The 21,761-nt window shown below is 30.4% G+C and overlaps 1 protein-coding gene across 2 annotated transcripts in view; it reads right to left on the reverse strand.

Annotated features, from left to right (window-relative positions):
• Nucleotides 1-21,761, reverse strand: part of LOC126746082 (RING finger protein nhl-1) — a 75,503-nt gene that overhangs the window by 13,040 nt on the left and 40,702 nt on the right. The window contains exon 1 of one of the 2 annotated variants that reach the window (XM_050454185.1): nucleotides 12,929-13,144. The exons of the other annotated variant lie outside the window; for it this stretch is intronic. The gene's annotated coding sequence lies outside the window, so the exon portion shown is untranslated. Of the gene's footprint in view, nucleotides 1-12,928; nucleotides 13,145-21,761 lie in introns of those variants that run through there. 2 annotated transcript variants of the gene reach the window in all.

Here is a 21,761-nt window from a genome sequence, read left to right on the forward strand (position 1 = left end):
TTTGATTTATGTGGGTGTTTTAAATATAGAAAAAATTACCCCTTTCATGCAGTTAGTACTGTCCCCGTTTTATTTATTTATTTTTTTAATTTGCTATACATAATATCGCACTTAAAGGAAGACTCTCATAGGAAATTTAATTTTTTCTTAAAGGCAAGCTTCCTTACATATTATGTTTTAAATATAGGGAACGAGTGTCTTCCATGCAAACGATCTTGACCCAATTTTTATAAATATACCTTGACCATATACGGTTGATAAATAGGTTTACCAAAACCAAAAATTTACTAAAAATTTTCGTTGAATAAATATATATTTACCGACAACAATATATGATGCGTTGCATGCCTTGGCTATTTTATAGAAAAATTCTTCAAAATTCTGAATAATAAGATTTGGGGAACAATCCGTACTAAGACAACCCTTAAATGAAGATAACCGCAAGGAATTAATTTAATGGCCCAGTTTAATATCATGCAAACAGTCTTGACCCAATTTATATTTTGAGACGCCCATAAACAAACTTAAATGAAGCCCCGTATTAAAGAATTCCTATTTTTTTATTACAGGCAAATTGTTCATAAAATCTCGATTTCTTGAAACACCCTGTATATTATCTGCTTAGTAAATAGAAAATTAAATTATAAACAAGGGTTGTCTTTATAATATTTCTCTAGTGTCAAAAAAAACGAGTTAGTAAAATGTACTAAATCATATACAGGGTGTCTTGGGGTGCCTAAAGGATCATTTTCGCCCCAAAAGATCATGAGAAAGTGGGGTCAGTCGATTATATTTCCCTTTTAAAAGCCCAAAGGTCAATATCTGCGTTGTTTATAGACCGATCCGTCCCCGTTCCATTTAAGCTGATAAAATATTAGGCGATAAATCGTTAGGAGCGTTAAAATGCGAAATTTAACTCCTGGGCCTACAAAAGGATAATGGCTTTCGGTTTCGAGCTGTTCCCCGGTCAAAAGGGATCTTGTATTTATGCTTTTCTATGCGGCAACATTGTACCATTCGTCGACTATTAATTATTAAATAGACAACCACTGGACATTGTCCATTTTAATGGAGTGCAACCATACAACATTCATTTCGCGCCGCAATAATTTCCTTTGACCGATATTCGATGATTTAATGGCTGTAGAAATTAAATTAATAAAGGAGTTTTCTGGTTTTTGAATCGACTGTCTGATATACGTTTTTTTGCTGGTTATTTATTGATACAGACGGAAATAGCCCGCCTACCTCAGGCCGTAAAAGTGAAATTAGCGATGAACGTCATGGAGTTCATATACATACACTCAGTCGGCGAAAAGGTTATTTTTGTTTCGGTTTTAATGCGTTCGAAAATTCACCAGTTGAAATTAATTCCCTTTTTTTCTAAAATATCACATAACCGTTCGATAAGAAATTCATTTCTTATTAACAGTTAGCAGAAAAATCAAAATTAACCAAGTTATTGACATTTAAATTGAAAAGTGACTGAGCGACGAGTAAAAAAGGGGCCTAAGTACTTAAACACATTTTGAATTATTAAGGCTCTATTTTATAGAACACCCCGTATATTTTGTTCGTAATCGATAATGATTTGGATTCCTGAGAGTATTTATTCTTTACTCTATGGCTCTAAAATCCCAAATAACAGAGCTATTGCTATTTAAAGTTAAGAAGGACTGTATAGCACGTAGCTCAGACAGAAAACTTAAAATATCGAATAGCTCGTTTATGTTTGACAATAGAGAAATATCATAAAGACAACTTTTATTTAGAATTAATTTTTCTACTTAATAAGCATATTATATAGAGGGTGTTTCAATAAACCTACAAAATATATACAAAAGTCTTGCAATAAAAAAAAATCTTTAATTTAAGTTGATTATTGGCTTTGAAATAAAAATTGGGTCAGAACCATTTGCATGATTAAATGAATTCTTTGTGGTTGCCTTCAATTAAGAGTGGTACCTGTTAGGATATAGATAATACCATTGCAATGAATGGTGGTGACATCCAAATGAAACAAATAGAATGGTGTTTTGCTTACGAGATACTGCATGGATTAATCATTACGAAATAATAAAGAGTGTAGGCTCTTTCAAATTGCTGAAATTAATATTGGATGGCACTTTCCTTTAGTAAAAAAATAAATTCCTTCATTTAAGAGTGATTTTTTTTTGTATCAAATTGTAAAAATATATATACAAAACGGGGACAGTACTAATTGCATGAAGGGATGATTTCTGCTATCTTTAAAAAGTAAATATAAATCAGGAAAAGAGAAAATTGCGTTTAAATTTCCCTAAACTAAAATTGGGTCAGTACTGTTTGCATGACAGGGACACTTTCATTGAATAAAAAAATAAATTCCCTATCAGACATCAGGCTTTCACATAAGTGTGATAATTTGTGTATCAAAATTAAAAAAAATAAAAAAGGGATTTTTTTTGGTAATAAAAACAGATTTCTATTTAATTGTGAAAAATTAAAAAAAAAATAGGCCAGTACTAATTGCATGATAGTGAGATTTTTTTAATATATCAAAAGTTAAGGTCAATGCAGTATTATTTAAAAAACGAAAAGTCAGGTACAGTTTACATGACAAGGGTAGAAAATTTAAAAAAATTGGGTCACTATTAAATGCATGATTAGACCTCAGGCCCCCGTACTAAAAATTCATCCTTTAAAATTAACTTTTGATTTAAATCATTGACGTAAAAAATTAAAAAAAAAATTAAAATGGGGCCAAAACTGACTGATGATCGGAAAGTCTTTTAGCCAATAAAAATCGCTTGATGATCAGTTTTTATTCGCAATTGAAATCGGGCCAGTACTGATTGCATTAAACAGCTTTTTTCTTATAATTGTTAAAATACGGACGTCACATCATAGCAGTCTTTTTTTTTTTTTAATTAAAATTGGGCACATATGGGCAGAACATGCTCGATCGTGCAACCAGTACTGGCCCAATTTCTTACGGTCAATTAATTCTTGAATTCCTGCATTTTTTTATATAAAGTTCAAACTATTTTTGTACATTAAAATTGGAACTGTGACCCACTGGCCGCACGTGCGCATGCAAACGCTTCAAGTGGGTGGGCAACACTCGATACAGCAACCCTCAATACAGTGGGTGGCGATATGGAAAAAAACTGGACAAAATTAATTTTATTTCTAATATTTAAAGTAATATAGTATATTATAAACATATTTTTAAAAAAGGGAGGTTTTTTTCTCGTTGATGACTTTTTGATTATTAAAAAACGTTCCTACCATGCAATCAGTACTCGCCCAATTTTAAATACGCATTTACTACGCCATTGATCATTGTTTTTTTTTCAATTACAGGATAGTCTTGCGACCGTGCGTGCAATCCGTACTGACCCAATTTTCATGTTTTTTTTTTTAATTTAGCATGTCAACAAAAAGTTCATTATAAGAGATTAGGTTTTTTATTAAATTAAAATTGGGCACATATTAATTGCATGTTGGAAAATGTATTTTTCTTAACAAAAATGGACCAATTTGTCACTGCATGATGGTAATATTTTAGTTAATTATTTATGAAAGGCTTTTTTGAAAATTGGGCCAGTACTAACTGCATTATAGTGAGATAATATTGAATTAAAGAAATCCTTCTGGTGGACAGTACTGCTTGCATGATTTCTTGTAAGAAAAACATTAGTTCTTAGACTTAGTAGCAATGAGTTATTTGAAAAAACTGTAAAGTAAATTGGACCAGTATTAATTGCATGACTGGGCATATGCTTGTACGTATAAAATGAATCCATTAAAACGAACTTTTGATTTAAATCAAAGTGATCATTGACGTAGAAAATTAAAAAAAAAAGAAAATGGGGCCAATACTGGTTGCATAATAGGGACTTTTTCTTATGATAAAAAGTGAAATATCATATAGACGTCATTTACTCAATGGCGTAGCAGTAGTTTTTTTTTATTTAAAATTGGTCAATTTTCCCTAAATTAAAATTGGGACAATACTGTTTGCATGATTGTTTGATACAGTTTGCACTTTCCTTAAATAAAAAATTAAATTCCCTATAAGGGACTTTATTTAAGTAGTGGTGGTTTGTGTCTTAAATTGAAAAATAAATAAATAAAATAGGGACAGTACTAACTGCATGATAGTGAGATCCTAAAATATTTAAAAATATTCATTTCTTTTGGACATCAAGTAATTAATTATTTGTGATTTTTATTTTTTAAGTTAAGCACAGCTTGCATGACAGAAACATTATAAAAAAACAAATTTTTATAAAATTAATTATTATTTAAGGGTGGAAAGTTAAAAAGATAATAAATTGGGCCAGTACTAATTGCATAATAGTGAGATCCCTTAATAATTAAAAAATTAAATTTGGACTTCAAGTAATTAATTATTTGTGATTTTTTTTTAATTAATAATAAGTCAGTACAGCTTGCATGACAGGAACATTAAAAAAACAAATTATCATAAAATTAATTATTATTTAAGGGTGGAAAGTTAAAAAGAAAATAAACTGGGCCAGTACTAATTGCATGATAGTGAGATCGCTTAATATTTCAAAAATTAAATTCTTTATAGACACTTAAGGGTGGTCAATGAAGTGTCATTAAAAAAAGAAGGTCAGTGCAGTTTGCATGGTTTCAACGACATTTTCTTGTAATGAAAGTACATTTTTATTTAGGATTTTATTAAAGGGTGAAAAATAAAATTGGGCCAGTACTAACTGTATGAAAGGGTGATTTTTTCTAAATTTAAAAAATAAATATAAATCAAATGACTAGGCACGGCATTCACACAAAAAGAAAATAACATTTAAACTCTTAGGCGCGTCAAATTTCCCTAAATTAAAATTGGGACAATACTGTTTGCATGATAGGGACACTTTCCTTGAATAAAAAATTAAATTCCCTATAAGGGACTTCATTTAAGTAGTGGTAGTTTGTTTCTTAAATTAAAAAAATAAATAAGTAAAACAGGGACAGTACTAATTGCATGATAAATTAAATTCCTTTTGAACTTCAAGTAATTATTTATTTGTCATTTTTTTTAAACTAAAAAGAAAATAAATTGGGCCAGTTTTTTTTTTTTAAATTAAAATTGAGCACATATTAATTGCATGATGGAAAATGTATTTTTCTTAACAAAAATGGACCAATTTTGATTGCATGATGGTAATACTTTAGTTAATTATTTATGAAAGGCTTTTTTGAAAAAAATAATTGGGCCAGTACTAACTGCATTATGGTGAGATAATATTGAATTAAAAAAATCCTTCTGGTGGACAGTACTGCTTGCATGATTTGTTGTAAGAAAAAAATTAGTTCTTAGACTTAGTAGCATGACTTATTTGATAAAAAAATGAATTATGTACGTATAAAATGAATCCTTTAAAACAAACTTTTGATTTAAATCAAAGTGATCATTGACGTAGAAAATTACAAAAAAAATGAAAATGGGGCCAATACTGGTTGCATGATAAGAACTTTTCCTTATGATAAAAAAGGAAAATATCATATAGACGTCATTTACTCAATGGCGTAGCAGTAGTTTTTTTTTTAAATTAAAATTGGGCTTATACAAATTGCATGTTTGTTTTTCTTCAAAAAATTACGTCAAAGCTGATTGCATGATCGGAAAGTCTTTTAGCCAATAAAAAACGCTTTTATTCGCAATTGAAATCGGGCCAGTACTGATTGCATTAAACAGCTTTTTTCTTATAATTGTTAAAATACAGACGTCACATCATAGCAGTCGTTTTTTTTTTCTAAATTAAAATTGGGCACATATGGGCAGAACATGCTCGATCGTGCAATCAGTACTGGCCCAATTTCTTACGGTCAATTAATTCTTGATTTCCCGCATTTTTTTATATAAAGTTCAAACTATTTTTGTACATTAAAATTGGAACTGTGACCCACTGGCCGCATGTGCGCATGCAAACGCTTCAAGTGGGTAGGCAACACTCGATTCAGCAACCCTCAATACAGTGGGTGGCGATATGGAAAAAACTGGACAAAATTAATTTTATTTCTAATATTTAAAGTAATATAGTATATTATAAACATATTTTTAAAAAAGGGAGGTTTTATTCTCGTTGATGACTTTTTGATTATTAAAAAACGTTCCTACCATGCAATCAGTACTCGCCCAATTTTAAATGCGCATTTACTACGCCATTGATCATTGTTTTTTTTTCAATTACAGGATAGTCTTGCGACCGTGCGTGCAATCCGTACTGACCCAATTTTCATGTTTTTTTTTTTAATTTAGCATGTCAACAAAAAGTTCATTATAAGAGATTAGGTTTTTTATTAAATTAAAATTGGGCACATATTAATTGCATGTTGGAAAATGTATTTTTCTTAACAAAAATGGACCAATTTGTCACTGCATGATGGTAATATTTTAGTTAATTATTTATGAAAGGCTTTTTTGAAAATTGGGCCAGTACTAACTGCATTATAGTGAGATAATATTGAATTAAAGAAATCCTTCTGGTGGACAGTACTGCTTGCATGATTTCTTGTAAGAAAAACATTAGTTCTTAGACTTAGTAGCAATGAGTTATTTGAAAAAACTGTAAAGTAAATTGGACCAGTATTAATTGCATGACTGGGCATATGCTTGTACGTATAAAATGAATCCATTAAAACGAACTTTTGATTTAAATCAAAGTGATCATTGACGTAGAAAATTAAAAAAAAATGAAAATGGGGCCAATACTGGTTGCATAATAGGGACTTTTTCTTATGATAAAAAGTGAAATATCATATAGACGTCATTTACTCAATGGCGTAGCAGTAGTTTTTTTTTAATTAAAATTGGTCAATTTTCCCTAAATTAAAATTGGGACAATACTGTTTGCATGATAGGAACACTTTCCTTAAATAAAAAATTAAATTCCCTATAAGGGACTTTATTTAAGTAGTGGTGGTTTGTGTCTTAAATTGAAAAATAAATAAATAAAATAGGGACAGTACTAACTGCATGATAGTGAGATCCTAAAATATTTAAAAATATTAATTCCTTTTGGACTTCAAGTAATTAATTATTTGTGATTTTTATTTTTTAAATTAAGTACAGCTTGCATGACAGGAACATTATAAAAAAACAAATTTTTATGAAATTAATTATTATTTAAGGGTGGAAAGTTAAAAAGATAATAAATTGGGCCAGTACTAATTGCATAATAGTGAGATCCCTTAATAATTAAAAAATTAAATTTGGACTTCAAGTAATTTATTATTTGTGATTTTTTTTTTTATTAATAATAAGTCAGTACAGCTTGCATGACAGGAACATTAAAAAAACAAGTTTTTATAAAATTAATTATTATTTAAGGGTGGAAAGTTAAAAAGAAAATAAACTGGGCCAATACTAATTGCATGATAGTGAGATCGCTTGATATTTGGACTTGATATATGGACACTTAAGGGTGGTCAATGAAGTGTCATTAAAAAAAAAGGTCAGTGCAGTTTGCATGGTTTCAAGGACATTTTCTTGTAATGAAAGTACATTTTTATTAAGGATTACATTTAAGGGTGAAAAATAAAATTGGGTTAGTACTAACTGCATGAAAGGGTGATTTTTTCTATATTTAAAAAATAAATATAAATCAAAACACTAGGCACGGCATTCACACAAAAAGAAAATAACATTTAAACTCTTAGGCGCGTCAAATTTCCCTAAATTAAAATTGGGACAATACTATTTGCATGATAGGGACACTTTCCTTGAATAAAAAAATTAATTCCTTATAAGGGACTTCATTTAAGTAGTGGTAGTTTGTTTCTTAAATTAAAAAAATAAATAAGTAAAACAGGGACAGTACTAATTGCATGATAAATTAAATTCCTTTTGAACTTCAAGTAATTATTTATTTGTCATTTTTTTTTAACTAAAAAGAAAATAAATTGGGCCAGTTTTTATTTTTTTAATTAAAATTGAGCACATATTAATTGCATGATGGAAAATGTATTTTTCTTAACAATAATGGACCAATTTTCACTGCATGATGGTAATATTTTAGTTAATTATTTATAAAAGGCTTTTTTGAAAATAATAATTGGGCCAGTACTAACTGCATTATGGTGAGATAATATTGAATTAAAAAAATACTTCTGGTGGACAGTACTGCTTGCATGATTTCTTGTAAGAAAAAAATTAGTTCTTAGATTTATTAGTAGCAATGACTTATTTGGAAAAAAGTAAATTGGACCAGTATTAATTGCTTGATATGCCTGTACGTATAAAATGAATCCTTAAAACGAACTTCTAATTTAAGGGTGATCATTGATGTAAAAATTATTTGAAAAAAAGTAAATTCGACCAATACTAATTGCATGATTGGACAAATCTGAAAACACCCTAAATATTAATCTAATACTATTTTAAGCGTGTATAAGTGGGCTATTTTCGATAAAGTAAGTTAGAAAGCGACGTGTGTCTGCGTCAGACCGTGATTTTGCCAATTTTTCTAATCGTCAAAAATAAGCGCGTGTTTTTCGAAATTCTCGTTACCTTGAACAGGAGGTTCGTCGATTTAGATTTTATTACTTCACTGGATATTTTTGGAAACTTCTATAATTTTTCTATTTAAAAAAAAATTATAATCGAACACTCCTGCCTCCCTCCCCATCCCCCGGGTGAAACTTCTCGAAATTAATTAAGCAGCGTTATTGTCAAGTTTATTAGTTTCCTTACTTGTAAAGTTTCACCGGATTAAATGTACGAAGACAAATTACTTTTTCGCAGTTTCCAAACGGGGAAAACTACACTAGACTTCTCTCTATTTGGACGTATTGTTCTCTTTGTCTCGCTATTTTCATTGTATACAAACAGCGACAAGTTTGCTTGAGAAACTTATATAACGTATATAACCCCTAAAAATTAAAGGGGAAGAAAAAAATGAAATTAATTACCTATTTGCTTAGTTAATACAAAAATCAAGACCTAATGAATTATTAATTTAATGAACAAGAAGTGAAGCGAAAGTCAAGAAAATGGAGATCAGAAAAAGAGGAAAACTCGCAGTCCAGCAGTTTAAAAAGTAACTTTTAAATATTCCGTACACATTCTGTGGCGGAACGTTTGAAAATTGAATAAAGTAAAAACCGAATGCATTTATGTAAGCAAGATGTCTCCCGGAGCGCATATTTGCATCCGCACGACCAGTAACCAGTAAGTAAAACCCATAAAAGTTTCCACTTTTCTAATTTTATCGGGGATAATTCTACGTTACGACCCCATAAAAATATTAAATAAAATCCGCCCGTTTAACTTTTTTTGGGGGGGAGGGGCGGGAGGTTAAAGCCACCCCTTTATCAGCATCGTTTACCAATTTAACGTTAAATTTTCAAGAAATTTTCGTTAAATTTACTGTGCCGCAGGGGCAATTTAATAAAAGCAAAACAGACGGGTTTTATAATATAACACACACACGGTCCCGCTTTACTATTCTTACATACGCCTTGGCAAAATTCCATCCTTGAGAGACGTAAAACAGTTGAAATGTTTCTCTGAAAATAACACCATGTGGTATTTCTTTAAATAAACGATGTGATGGTCTTCTTTTTTGCATTTTTGAGCGGTTTAAGTGCTGTTTTCTTTTGTGTCGACGCTTTTCCAGTCACCTTTTACGTTTTAAATATAGAGAAAAATACCATTCATGCAAGAAGTATCAGACCTAAGACATTAAATACAATGATAAATAATTCATTTTTTATTACAGGAAAGTCGAAAATCGTGCAATCAGTACTGGCCCAGTTTTTTTATACTTTGCATGTCTACGATCAGCCTTAAATAAAAGATTTAATATAAAGGATCAATTTGTTTAGAGAAAAATGCCAATCATGCAAACAGTATTAGACCAATATTAACTTTTTTATTACATGACGATCATTAAATGAAGTTCATTTTTTATTACAGGAAAGTGTTCTTATCGTGCAATCAGTACAGGCCCAGTTTTTTTAATTTGCATGTCTACGATCACCCTTAAAATAATAAAAGATTTATAATAAAAGATGAATTTGTATAGAGAACAATGCCAATCATGCAAACAGTACTGAACCAATATTAATTTTTTTATTACATGACGATTATTAAATGAAGTTAATTTTTTATTACAGGAAAGTGTTCCTATCGTGCAATCAGTACTGGCCCAATTTTTTTTTTAAATTTGCACATCAATGACCCTTAAATAAAAACTTTCTTTTTTGCAACAATTTTCAGGACAATAAATGCTCCTAAACGAAATCCGTTGTAAAAAAATGATTTTTTTAAGTAAAGGCACATAGCCAATCATGCAGTCAGCATTGGCCCGATTTTATATTTTTTTCAATTAGATCAATGGATCATTTTAGAGACAAATATTTTTTCAAGGACCATTTTTTTAAGCACAAGGATTTATCCAATCATGCAATCAGTATTGGCTCAATTTACTTTTTTATTCAATATTGAGCGATCTCACCATCATGCAGTTGGTACTCGCCCAATTTTTTTTTTTTCAAAAAATGCGCTTCTCCATTGATCACTGAAAGCCTTTCATAAGTAAATAATTTAAATATCGTGCAATCAGTACTGACCCAATTTCTTACGATCAGTTAATTCTTGATTTCCTGCAATTTTTGTCCTTTAAAATTAGAACTGTGACCCACTGGCCACATGTGCACATGCAAACGCTTCAAGTGGATAGGCAACACTCGATACAGCGACCCTCAATACAGTGGGTGGGCCTATGGAAAACACTGGACAAACCTAATTTTATTTCTATTATTTGAGGTAATGTACTCATACTTAATATAAAACATATTTTTTAAAAAGGGGCATTTTTTCTCGTTGATTTTATTACACGCAAGCATTTTTTTTTAATTGTTGATGTAAACCCAATTTTTGCTTAATTAATAGGTGCGCAATTGGTAGGTTTACTAAAGGATACTTTAAAGTTACTAGAAAGAGGGAGACAATTACTGGAAATTTCATCCAGAATCTGTTGCTTAAAATTCCCATTTGTATCCCAAGACTAGTCAGGTTACTAATTTGTTTCTTCCAGGAAGTCCTGAAACAACATAGTACAAGAAATTTGAACTTAAACAATTTTAGAAAAATGGTCCTTTATTGGACGACTTATCAAATAACTCAGTTCCTATTGGTCGAATTGAAAAATATGTAAAGAGAAAAGTTGTTCCTTGATTCATACTCTAAATTTCAATTAAAAAAAAAACGACTAAATTTATTTCTTATTACAGGATAGTCTTCCTATCGTGCAATCCGTACTGACCCAATTTTCATGTTTTTTTTTAAATTTTGCATGTCAACGAAAAGTTCGTTATAAGAGATTAGTTTTTTAAGTACAGGGACTTGTCCAATCATGCAATCAGTATCTACCCAATTTTTTAACGTTCTTTACCCTACTGAATATCCTTAAATAAATTCGATTTTTTTCTCAGCAAACAATACTGGTCCAATTTTCATTTTGAACTTAATACGCCAATGATCACTATTAAATGAAGCCCACCAGATTGATTTTTTTTTAAAATAAATATCATGCAGTTAGTACTGGCCCAATTTTTATAATGAAACAATGCGCTACGCCACTGATCACTAAACGCCTTTTATAAGTAAATCATTGAAACCATCACGCAATTAGCCTTGACCCAATATTTTGATGAAAACTACATTTGTCAACATGCAATTTGTATATGCCCAATTTTAATTACGACTAAAATCTACTACGCCACTGATCATCGAGCGCTTTTTATTGGCTAAACGACGTTCCGATCATGCAATCAGTTTCTGCCCTTTAATTTAACAAGAAAAACTGTTACGCCAATGGCAATACGCACATGGGCGTACCCAAATAAATTTTTGACTAAGAGACCATAAAAATGTGCTTTTTTCATATCGTGGGATACATAGAAAAATTTTAAAATCGGTGAAAAATTTCCCAAAAAAAACAATGATCTCTATTTTTGTTATAATAATTAATGTAACTACGTCACTGACTATTGCTATGGCAACGATTGTTAGGACCAACCAAAAAGAAAGAGGGGCGGAGCCACCAGAGGCGCACCCGAGGAACTATTCCTTTTTTTATTTCATAAAATAGGTTAATTGGATATAAAGGCATGGTATGGACATCAAAGATATACCGATTTTTTTTTTTGTTATATTAACTGCAATTTAAATGTGCAAGATAAGTTCAAAGGTGTACCAAGGCATTTTTTTTATTTACTAGACAAAATTTCCAAAAAAAAACGTTCCTTTTTTGTCACATTAATTAATGTAACTACGACACTGTCTGTTGCTATGGCAACTGTTGTTAGGACCAACCAAAAGGAAAGAGGGGCGGAGCTACCAGGAGCGCACCCGAAGATTTAATTCTATTTTTATGTAATAAAATCGATTAAATGAAAATAATGGCGTGGCATGGACGTCATAGGCGTGCCGAGAATTTTTTTGTTTATTTTCTTTTTGAATAATCAACGGCAACTTAAACAAATAAAGCAAGTTCAGAGACGTACCAAGTAATTTTTAAAATGTTTTAAATAAAATTCTACGTGAGTACGTCATTAGGACCAATTAAGATTAATTGGAAATAAAAACGTAGTATGGACATCATAGGCATGCCAAGAATTGTTTTGTTTAATTAAATGAACAAAACAAGTTCTCAAGGCATTTTTTTTATTTTCTAGCAATATTTCTTAAAAATGACAGAGAAAAAATTGGATACGCCACTGCTCGTTGCTAAGACAACAACCCTACTGGGCCAATTGAATCGAACCAGAGGCGGAGCCACCATAGGCGTACCAATACAAATTTTCTTTCTGGGGTGAGAGGTTAGAAACGTAAATTGATTTTTAAGTTAATGCTTTTTGCGATAAATATTCACCATATGGAAAAGGGATTTCTGTAATATATTCTGACCTTATATTGTTATCTTCCTTCCTAAGTCCTTTTGTCTTGGCTAAATCACAAAAAAATCACAAAAAAAGACGCACTTCATCACTAGAAATTATTTTGGTGCTAAACGGATGATTTCTAAGCGGGTTATATGCGAGCGCAACACATTTATCGAAGGACCGCGAGTCTTAATTTAGACCGCGAGTGTCTCAAACGGTTCGTTTCGTTCTAGTTTTTCAAGGAATGAGTGAAAATATGTGGAAATAGGGACGAACAGTGGGGAAAGAGGGGGGGGAGATGTATACGAAATTTTGTTTTTTTTTTTTTTTGGTTTCTGTGGGTAGAGTTTTTTGGCAAACCTGGAAAATGCCTTTTGTGGAGTTTTCGCACTCACGGTAGAGTGGGAATGATGTTGATGATGGTTGCTACAGGTCGAAACACTGGATAAAAATTTTGTTATATAGTGAAACCGATGGGCAATTTTTACATGTCAAAAGATGCCACGCCCATAATTCAAAAGTTTCATAAAACTTCCTTATTATCTTATCTCTGTTTTACACATTGTTGCTGGCATAAGTCTATCTTTGTCTAACGCGTTTACTAAAGCCAAAAATTGAAAAAAAGAGAACGATAAAAGGTGGTAAGAGTGAGAGGAATTACTCCAATTCTTTAAAACTCATTTCCAGTTTTCCATAATAATAATTAAAATTTTTTTACAGGAAAGTGAGAGAAAATGTTTGTCTGAAAAAATGCCTAAAACAGGCTTCTAGTGTGCCTGGAAAAACGATTTTTTTCTGCCAAATTCCAGGTAGTTAAAGAAAAAAAATCCTAATTTTCCAGATAATTAAATAGGTAAATTAAAAATCCCTGTAAATTTACAAAAAAGGCTCTTAGTATGCCTGGAATAAAAACATTCATTAACGTAACTTTGACAGTTAAAGAGTAAATTAAAAGTGCCTGAAATGCCTAGAAAATGTCTTCAAAAGAGCCTTTGGGGTGTCTGGAAAAGAGAAATTAAAAAAACAAATTCAGGCTGTAAAAGAGAAAATAAAGAATGCGTGTTCTTGCCTGAACAAAGTCTAAAAAAGTGCCTGGAAAAATGATTTTTTTTTTTAAAGTTTCAAGCACTTTATTAGAGAAAAACCTCTTTTCCAGGCAGTTTATTAGAGAATAACGAGGAACTCAACTTAGTTTTTAGGTAGTATTAGAAGAAAAAATATTAAAAACGTGGAAAAATGGCCAAAAATGTTGATAAAAAAAGCTGTTGCTGTGCCTGGAAAAAATGGATTAAATCAAGGCCTTTATTGTGCCTGTAAAAACAAATTTTTATAACCAAAATTCAAAAAAAAGTAAATTGTTTGTTTTACAGGTATTTAAATAGAGAATAAAGAGTGATTCAAATAATTTCCAGGCAATTAAAGAGAAAATCAAAAATGCCAGTGTTTGCCTGGAAAAAAATCTAAAAAGGTGCTTTTTAGTGTGTCTGGAAAAGCAATTTATTTAGCAAAATTCCAGGCAGTTAATGGAATGAACTACGCCGTTTTCTAGGTAGTTAAATATGGAATAAAGAATGATTTAATTACACAAAATTAAAAAAAAAGCTGTTTTTGTGCCTGGAAGAATTAAATGAAAAGAATATTCCAGACAGTTGAGAAGTAAATCAAAAATGCCTGTACTTTTCCAAAAATATATATAAAAAAGGCTTTAGTGTGCCTGGAAAAAAAGAATTTTTCAAAAATTTCCAGGCAGTTGAATAAAAGTTAATTAGTAACTATGTGGAAAAATTCTAAAATTACTTTCCTATAAAATGTTTTTAAAAAAATTTGATTTTTCCAGGTTTCCAGAGTTCAAGAAAAATTAATAACTGCCTGGAAATGCCTGGAAAAAATATATTTTTATGTGCCTGAAAGTTCTAACGTGATTTTTTCGGTGGTCAAAAAACTGAAAATAAAGGTGTGCATGAAAAAATTAAAATAAAAAAAAAATTCAGGAAATTCGAGAAGAAATCACAAGATTTGCCTGGAAAAAAGTCTAAGAAAAGTGTTTCTTAGTATGCCTGGAAAAAACGATTTTTTTTTACAAAATTCTAGGCAAAAGTATATGAAAAGGGGCTCCTGGTGTGCCTGGAATAAAAACATTTTTTATCGCAATTTTTCAGGCAGTTGAAAAGTAAATAGAAGTGTCTGGGAAAATGTCTTTAGAAAAACACTTGGTATGCCTGGAAAAAAGAAATTTCTAGATGATTTTCCAGGAGGTTCAATTGTAACATATTTAAGAGGCTAAACTCTAACGTCATTTTCGTTTCTCAAATTCAAATAACGAAATTTATAGGCAGTTACTAGCTTTTCCAGGCTGTGCTAGCCTGGAAAAAAGGGACAAAAAAATACCTTTTACACCAAAAGTTTTAAAAAATCACAAAATTAATTTTATTATTTTTTAACACAAAATTCCAGGTAAAAATATATTTAAAAAAAAAAAACGCTTTTGGTGTGCCTGGAATAAAATTTATTTTGAATGCAATTTTTCAGTCAGTTAAGTGGTAAATATAAAGTGCCTGGAAAAGGTCTTTAAAGAAGGATTTGATGAAAATTCTGCCTGAAAATTCCAGGAAGTTAAAAATGCCTGTGCTTTTCTAGAAAGGATCCAAAATAGGTGCTTTTTGGTGTGCCTGGAAAACCGATTTTCAAAGTTCTCTTATTTTTCCAGAAAATCTCTTATTTTCCAGGTAGTAAACACAAAATAGGAAGAAAAATTGTGTTTTGTTTGTGTGCCTGGAAAAATGAAAACAATTTAGGCAAAATGTCTAATTATTGAACTGGGAAGGGCCTGGAAAAATTAAATTTTGAAAATATTGTCAGGCATACTTGTATTTTGTTAAACTGCCTAGAAAATAGGTTTAAAAATCTTGATCATTCCAGGCAATTTTACATTAAAAGAATATAGTTTTCTCTGGAAAATCATGTCTGGATTTACTTCCAATTATCTGAAAAATATTATAAAATAATATAAAAATATTATAAAATAATATTTTCCAAGCATTTTTTTCTGGAAAGTAATTTTTCAACTACCTGGAAAAATTATACTCCAAAAAAAATTACTTATTTTTTCCAGGCACTTCCAGTACACTGCACAATGATTTTCTTCTGGAGAGCTACATACATTTTCTCTGAAAATATCTCTGACAATTTAAATAATTCCAGGCAAGTAATTAATTTTTTAACTATCCAGAAAACGCAAATTTTTTCCAGGTTCTTCATTAATAAATTCAGTCATATTAGTATTTTCAACTGGCTGGAAAACACGTTTAAAAGTGTTAGTTTTTTCAGGCACCTGTATATCTTTTTAGAGAAAAATACTTTCTGTCCACTACCTGAAAAATAATTTATTTTATCCAAAAAAATTTTTTTTTTTCAGGCACTCCAAAGTCCAATAAAGTGTATTTAATTTTTTTAAATATTTTTTAGGCAGTTAAGTAAGAAATAAAGAAGGATTTAAGTTAGGATTTAAGTTAATCCTAGTTAAGTAAGGAGTTAAATTAATGTGCCTGGAACAATGATATAAATAAAAATGTTCTAGGCAGTTAAGGAGGAAATCAGGAAGGCCTGTGCTTGCCTGGAAAAAAAGCCAAAAAAATGATTTTTTTTACATAATTTGAGGCAAAAATTCACACAAAAAATCTCTTGATGTACCTGAATAATAATATTTTTAAGTGCAATTTTTCAGGCAGCTGAACAGTGCCTGAGATGCTTGAAAAACGTCCTCAAAATAGCCTTGGAATAATTTAATTTCTAGAAGGCTTTTCCAGAAAACCTGGAAGAATCGAGAAATACATTTTTGAATCAAAACGTGAGAAACTGTCCAATTTTCCTCCCTCTTGTCCCAATGTCTGTATTACTCCGGATATAAAAAAAGAAAACTCATTATCCTCTCACCCCTCCCGATTTCCTCAGCACATCCATTAAAGGCACATTAAAACCCAACAATTCTTCCCGCGGGAACCGTTTTACTCTAAAGAGGGCTTATCCCTTTATCAAAAAAGAAACTTACCATAAGAAACTACTTAAGGGCCTCAATAAAAACCAAGAGATAAACCCGATCCAAGAAGAAATACTATAGTTAATAAAATATTCGATAACGCGTATATAGAGGGTATTTCTGCGATTCTCCTCCTCGAGTTGAAAAGAACGTTCGAGGGGTGGAAATGTATGTCACCCTACGATATGAAGTTCCTCGCAAATGGGGTATATATCACCCTCACAATAAGCGAGAAAGGCTTTCGCGAAAAACCAATAAGGATTTTGTGGGTTTCAAATTATTTTCTTTGGTGTGAGGGTGTGTGTGTGTGTGTCACCTGGTCAAAGGTATAAAGGGAAAACTGCATATAAGAGGGCGGAAAAAGAGACGGGAAATTCTATTAAAGTTTTATTTCTCGGGGGTGTAAGTGAGAGAGGTTTTATTTTGCCAAAAGTTGCCTCGGGGTTTTTCGATGTTGTTCCTGCATATTGTATTTTAATCCGGAACTTGTTGGAACAGTTGGATTCGGTTTATATTTTCGGATCGAGTTATTGGATTGTGAAATTTTTCTAGACTGTCGAAAATTGAAGGTGACATATTTTGGTGATTTCCATCCCTTTTGAGCGTCTGGATATACACTAAAGAGCTTTTTTAGCCAGATTTTTGATCAGACAGAAACTCAATTTTTTTGATTTTTTAGACCTTTTCCTCTTTAATTGCCTGGAAATGTAACTTGTCCAGAAATAGAAAAAAGTACAATTTTTCAGGCAATTTTTGCCTTTTTCAACTGTCTGGTGAAAATGCGTGTTTAATTTTTTTTAATTTAAAAAAGGAAAAACGTATTTGAACACATAAAAACCATTTTTTAGATTTTATTCCAGGCACTTTATATTTCCTTTTCCACTGCCTGGAAAATTTTGTGGATGCGCACATAAATTCGTGTCTGTATTTCTTTGGGTAAAACTGTATTTCCTTCTTGCACTGCCTAATTTTTTTAAATTCAATTGCCTGGAAATTTAAAAAAAAAAGCAAAATCATTCACTTTTAATTTTATTTAGTAAATGCATGAAAAACTAAAAAAAAAATATTCAGGCACCCAAAAGGCACTTTTTTTGCACTTTTTCCAAGCAACCGCAGGCATTTGTTATTTCTTCTTCAGATGCCTGGAAAATATATTATTTCAGAAATGAGAATCATGTTCCAGTTTCCTAATAGATAGATTACAATGGACTTTTAATAAACCTCTTGGAAACTTCCAGTTTGGATTCTTCAAAACTCTGGAAAAACTTTTTAAAATATAATTTTTCCAGGTACATCAAAGGCTCTTTCTTATATATTTCTGCCTGTAACGTGAATAAAGAAAGACGTTTTTTGGAAAGCACCTTTTCCAGGTTTCTGTTTAACTGCCTGGAATTTCTTAAAACTTTTTTCAGACACTGTGAAATTTTTGTTTTTATTTAAACTGCCTGGATATGTTAAGTTATTTTTCAGATAGTTGAAAAACAAATGTAAAAAGCTGATAATTACGTTCCAGAGGAAACTTTGATTGCTTCCAGGCAGTTGAATACCGAAAATAAAGTCTAGCGTTGGTATTTCATCTTCAACTGAATTAAAGAAACATATACGTTATTTTTCAAGCCAAGGGATACTTGAGCTTGTCTTCAACTACCTGGAAAATATATTTTCTTTTAACCTTAAGAATTGATATCTTCCAGATAATTAAAATATCCTTTTAGAATAAAAAATTATAGCGAAAAACTGATTTTTCCAAAGTACTGGATGTGCCAGGAACAAACTACTATTTTTTTCTAAGTACGAAAAAAAAAAATGTTTCCGGGTAGTTAAAAAATGCCCTTCCAGAAAAAAAATTGAATTTATAATATTCCAGGTGCCTGGAAAAAACGATTTTTTTTTGAATAATTTATAAATCTGGATATGCACCAAAGAGCTTTTTTAGCCAGATTTTCATATAAAAAATTGTAATTTTTAAGATTGTTAAAAAAAGAAAAAAAAAATTATCTTAATTTGCCTGGAAAAATCAAGTCTTTAATTTGAAAAAAGAAAATCATGTTAGCAATTTCCAGGCACCTAAAACTCATTTTTTGGAATTTTCCAGGCAAGTGTCAGGAAATTATTTTTTCCAGGCACACGGTAATCATTTTGTCGGCTTTTTAGGTCCTTTAAATTTCTTCTTTAACTGCCTGGAAAAATTCTCTAAAAATGTATTTTTTTTGAGGCACATTAAAAAAAACTCAATTTTTCAGGCAATTTCTTTGTTTTGTTCAACTGCCTGAAAAAAAAAATCCTTTTAATTTTAAAAAGAAAAATCGTACGCTAGCAACTTCCAGGCACCTTAAATCTATTTTTTGGATTTTTCCAGACAAGTTCAGGCACTTTTTATTCCTCCTCGAACTGCCTGGAAAAGACCTTTTTTTTTAATTTTTGCAAAGTAATTAATTTTGGAAATTTTGGAAATGCATTAAAGAGCTTTTCTAGCCAGATTTTCAAATAGACAATGATCATTTAATGAAAAAAAAAATATTTCTCTTCATTTGCCTGGAAAAATTCTCCTAAAATGTGATTTTTTTAGGCACATTAAAAAAAAGTCAATTTTTCAGGCAATTTCTTCGTCTTTTTCAACTGCCTGGAAAAAAAAGTCTTTTTAATTTGAAAAAGAAAAATCGTGCGTTAGCAACTTCCAGGCACCTAAAACCCATTTTTTTAAATTTTTCCACACCAGTCCAGGCACTTTTTATTCCCCGTCGAACTGCCTGGAAAAAACCTTTTTTTTTAATTTTTGCAAAGAAATGAATTTTGGAAATTTTGGAAATGCATTAAAAAGCTTTTCTAGCCAGATTTTCAAATAGACAATGATCATTTAATGAAAAAAAAAATATTTCTTCTAATTTGCCTGGAAAAATTCTCTAAAAATATGATTTTTTAGGCACATTAAAAAAAACTCAATTTTTCAGGCAATTTCTTTGTCTTGTTCAACTGCCTGGAAAAATCAAAGTCCTTTTAATTTGAAAAGGAAAAATCGTATTATAGCAACTTCCAGGCACCTTAAACCCATTTTTTGGATTTTTCCAGACCAGACCTTTTTTTTTTTTTAATTTTTTCAAGGTAATTAATTTTGGAAATTTTGGAAATGCATTAAAGAGCTTTTCTAGCCAGATTTTCAAATAGAAAATGATCATTTTTGAGATTGTTAAAAAAATAAAAAAAAAAAAATTCTCTTAATTTGCCTGGAAAAAAAGTGTCTTTTTAGTTTGAAAAAAGAAATTCGTGCTAGAAACTTTGAAGCATCATAAAAATCATTTTATGGAATTTTCCAGGCAGCAAGTGTCAAAAAATTTAATTTTTCCAGGCACACGGAAATAAATTTGTAGGCCCATTAAATTTCCTCTTTAACTGCCTGGAAAAAATTCTCTTAAAATGTAATTTTTTAGGCAATTTATTTGTGCCGTTCAACTGCCTGGAAAAAAAAAGTCCTTTTAATTTGAAAAAGAAAAATCATGCTAGTAACTTCCAGGCACCTAAACCCAAGTCCAAGGCACTTTTTATTTCTCCTTGAATTGCCTGGAAAAAACCTTTTTATTTTAATTTTTCCAAAGTAATTAATTTTAGAATTTCCACACATCTCTTTAAACACCTGAAAAAAATCCTAACAATATCATTTTTCAGGCACACAAAAAGAAGGTAATTTTATTGTCGTTTTCAATTTAGCCTTGAAAAAATTTCAGGCACATGAAAACATTTTTTTTTGGATTTTTCCTAGATTAATCCAGGCACTTCTTATTTTCTCTTGAACTACTTGGAAAAATTAATTTTTTTTTATTTAACTGCCTGGACGTTTTTCTAAAAATATATTTTTTTTAGACACACTAAAGGTTCAATTTTAGGCAAGCTCATGCCAGTTTTCCTTGTGTTTCAAGTGCCTGAAATTGTTCCAGACATATGAAGAGCACTTTTTACAATTTTGCCTGGAAAATGTGAAAAATGCCTTGTTTCAAGAACGCTAAGAGCCTTTTTTTTAGGATTTTCATATTTGTCTCTCAATTACCTGAAAAAACGATATAAAATATATTTTTCCAGGCAATTTTTGTATTTTCTCTTCAATTTTACAAAAAAAATTTGATTTTCTTTTGGATTTTTCGGACTGTTTTAATTATCCCTTCAATTGCCTGGAAAAACTTCTCTCTAGGAATTTCATTTTTCCAGGCAGACCAAATGCCTTTTGAAGACCTTTTTCAACCATTTCAGGCATTTCAGAAATTCAGAGTTTTTTATTTGAGTTGCTTGAAAGTGATTAACGATTTTTCCAGATAGTTAATGAAAATATTAAAATTACAGTTGAAAAAATGAAAAAAAATAATTCCGGGCAGTAACACCAATAACAAAAAACATTTATTATTTAATCTACATGTACCTTAAAGAGCTAAACCTGGAAAAAATTATTTTTAAAAAAAAATTTATCTATTCATGTTCAAATGCCTAAAAGAAAAAGGATTTTTCTGGATGGTGTGCAGTGTAGGATATGTATCAGGAAATTACCTTTCAAGTGCCTGGAAAATGATTTTTATTAACAATTTTTCCAGGCAATTAAAGAAGAAAACAATTATAAAAGAACATTTAAAATGTGCCTCTCAAGTACCTGGAAAAGTCAGAAGAAAAAAGTTTCTTCATTGACATTTTCGATTTGTCTTTTTGCTTTTTTATCCAGATTTTCAAATAGAAAATAATCATCAGGTAAGTTAAAAAGTAAAAATATGGTTAAAGCTGTCATTCATCTTTAACTACCTGGATAAGGATGATAAAATAAAGTTAAAAAAGAAAAATAAAA

The sequence above is a fragment of the Anthonomus grandis genome, chromosome 17 (genome assembly GCF_022605725.1).
Source record: "Anthonomus grandis grandis chromosome 17, icAntGran1.3, whole genome shotgun sequence".
Classification (NCBI taxonomy): domain Eukaryota; kingdom Metazoa; phylum Arthropoda; class Insecta; order Coleoptera; family Curculionidae; genus Anthonomus; species Anthonomus grandis.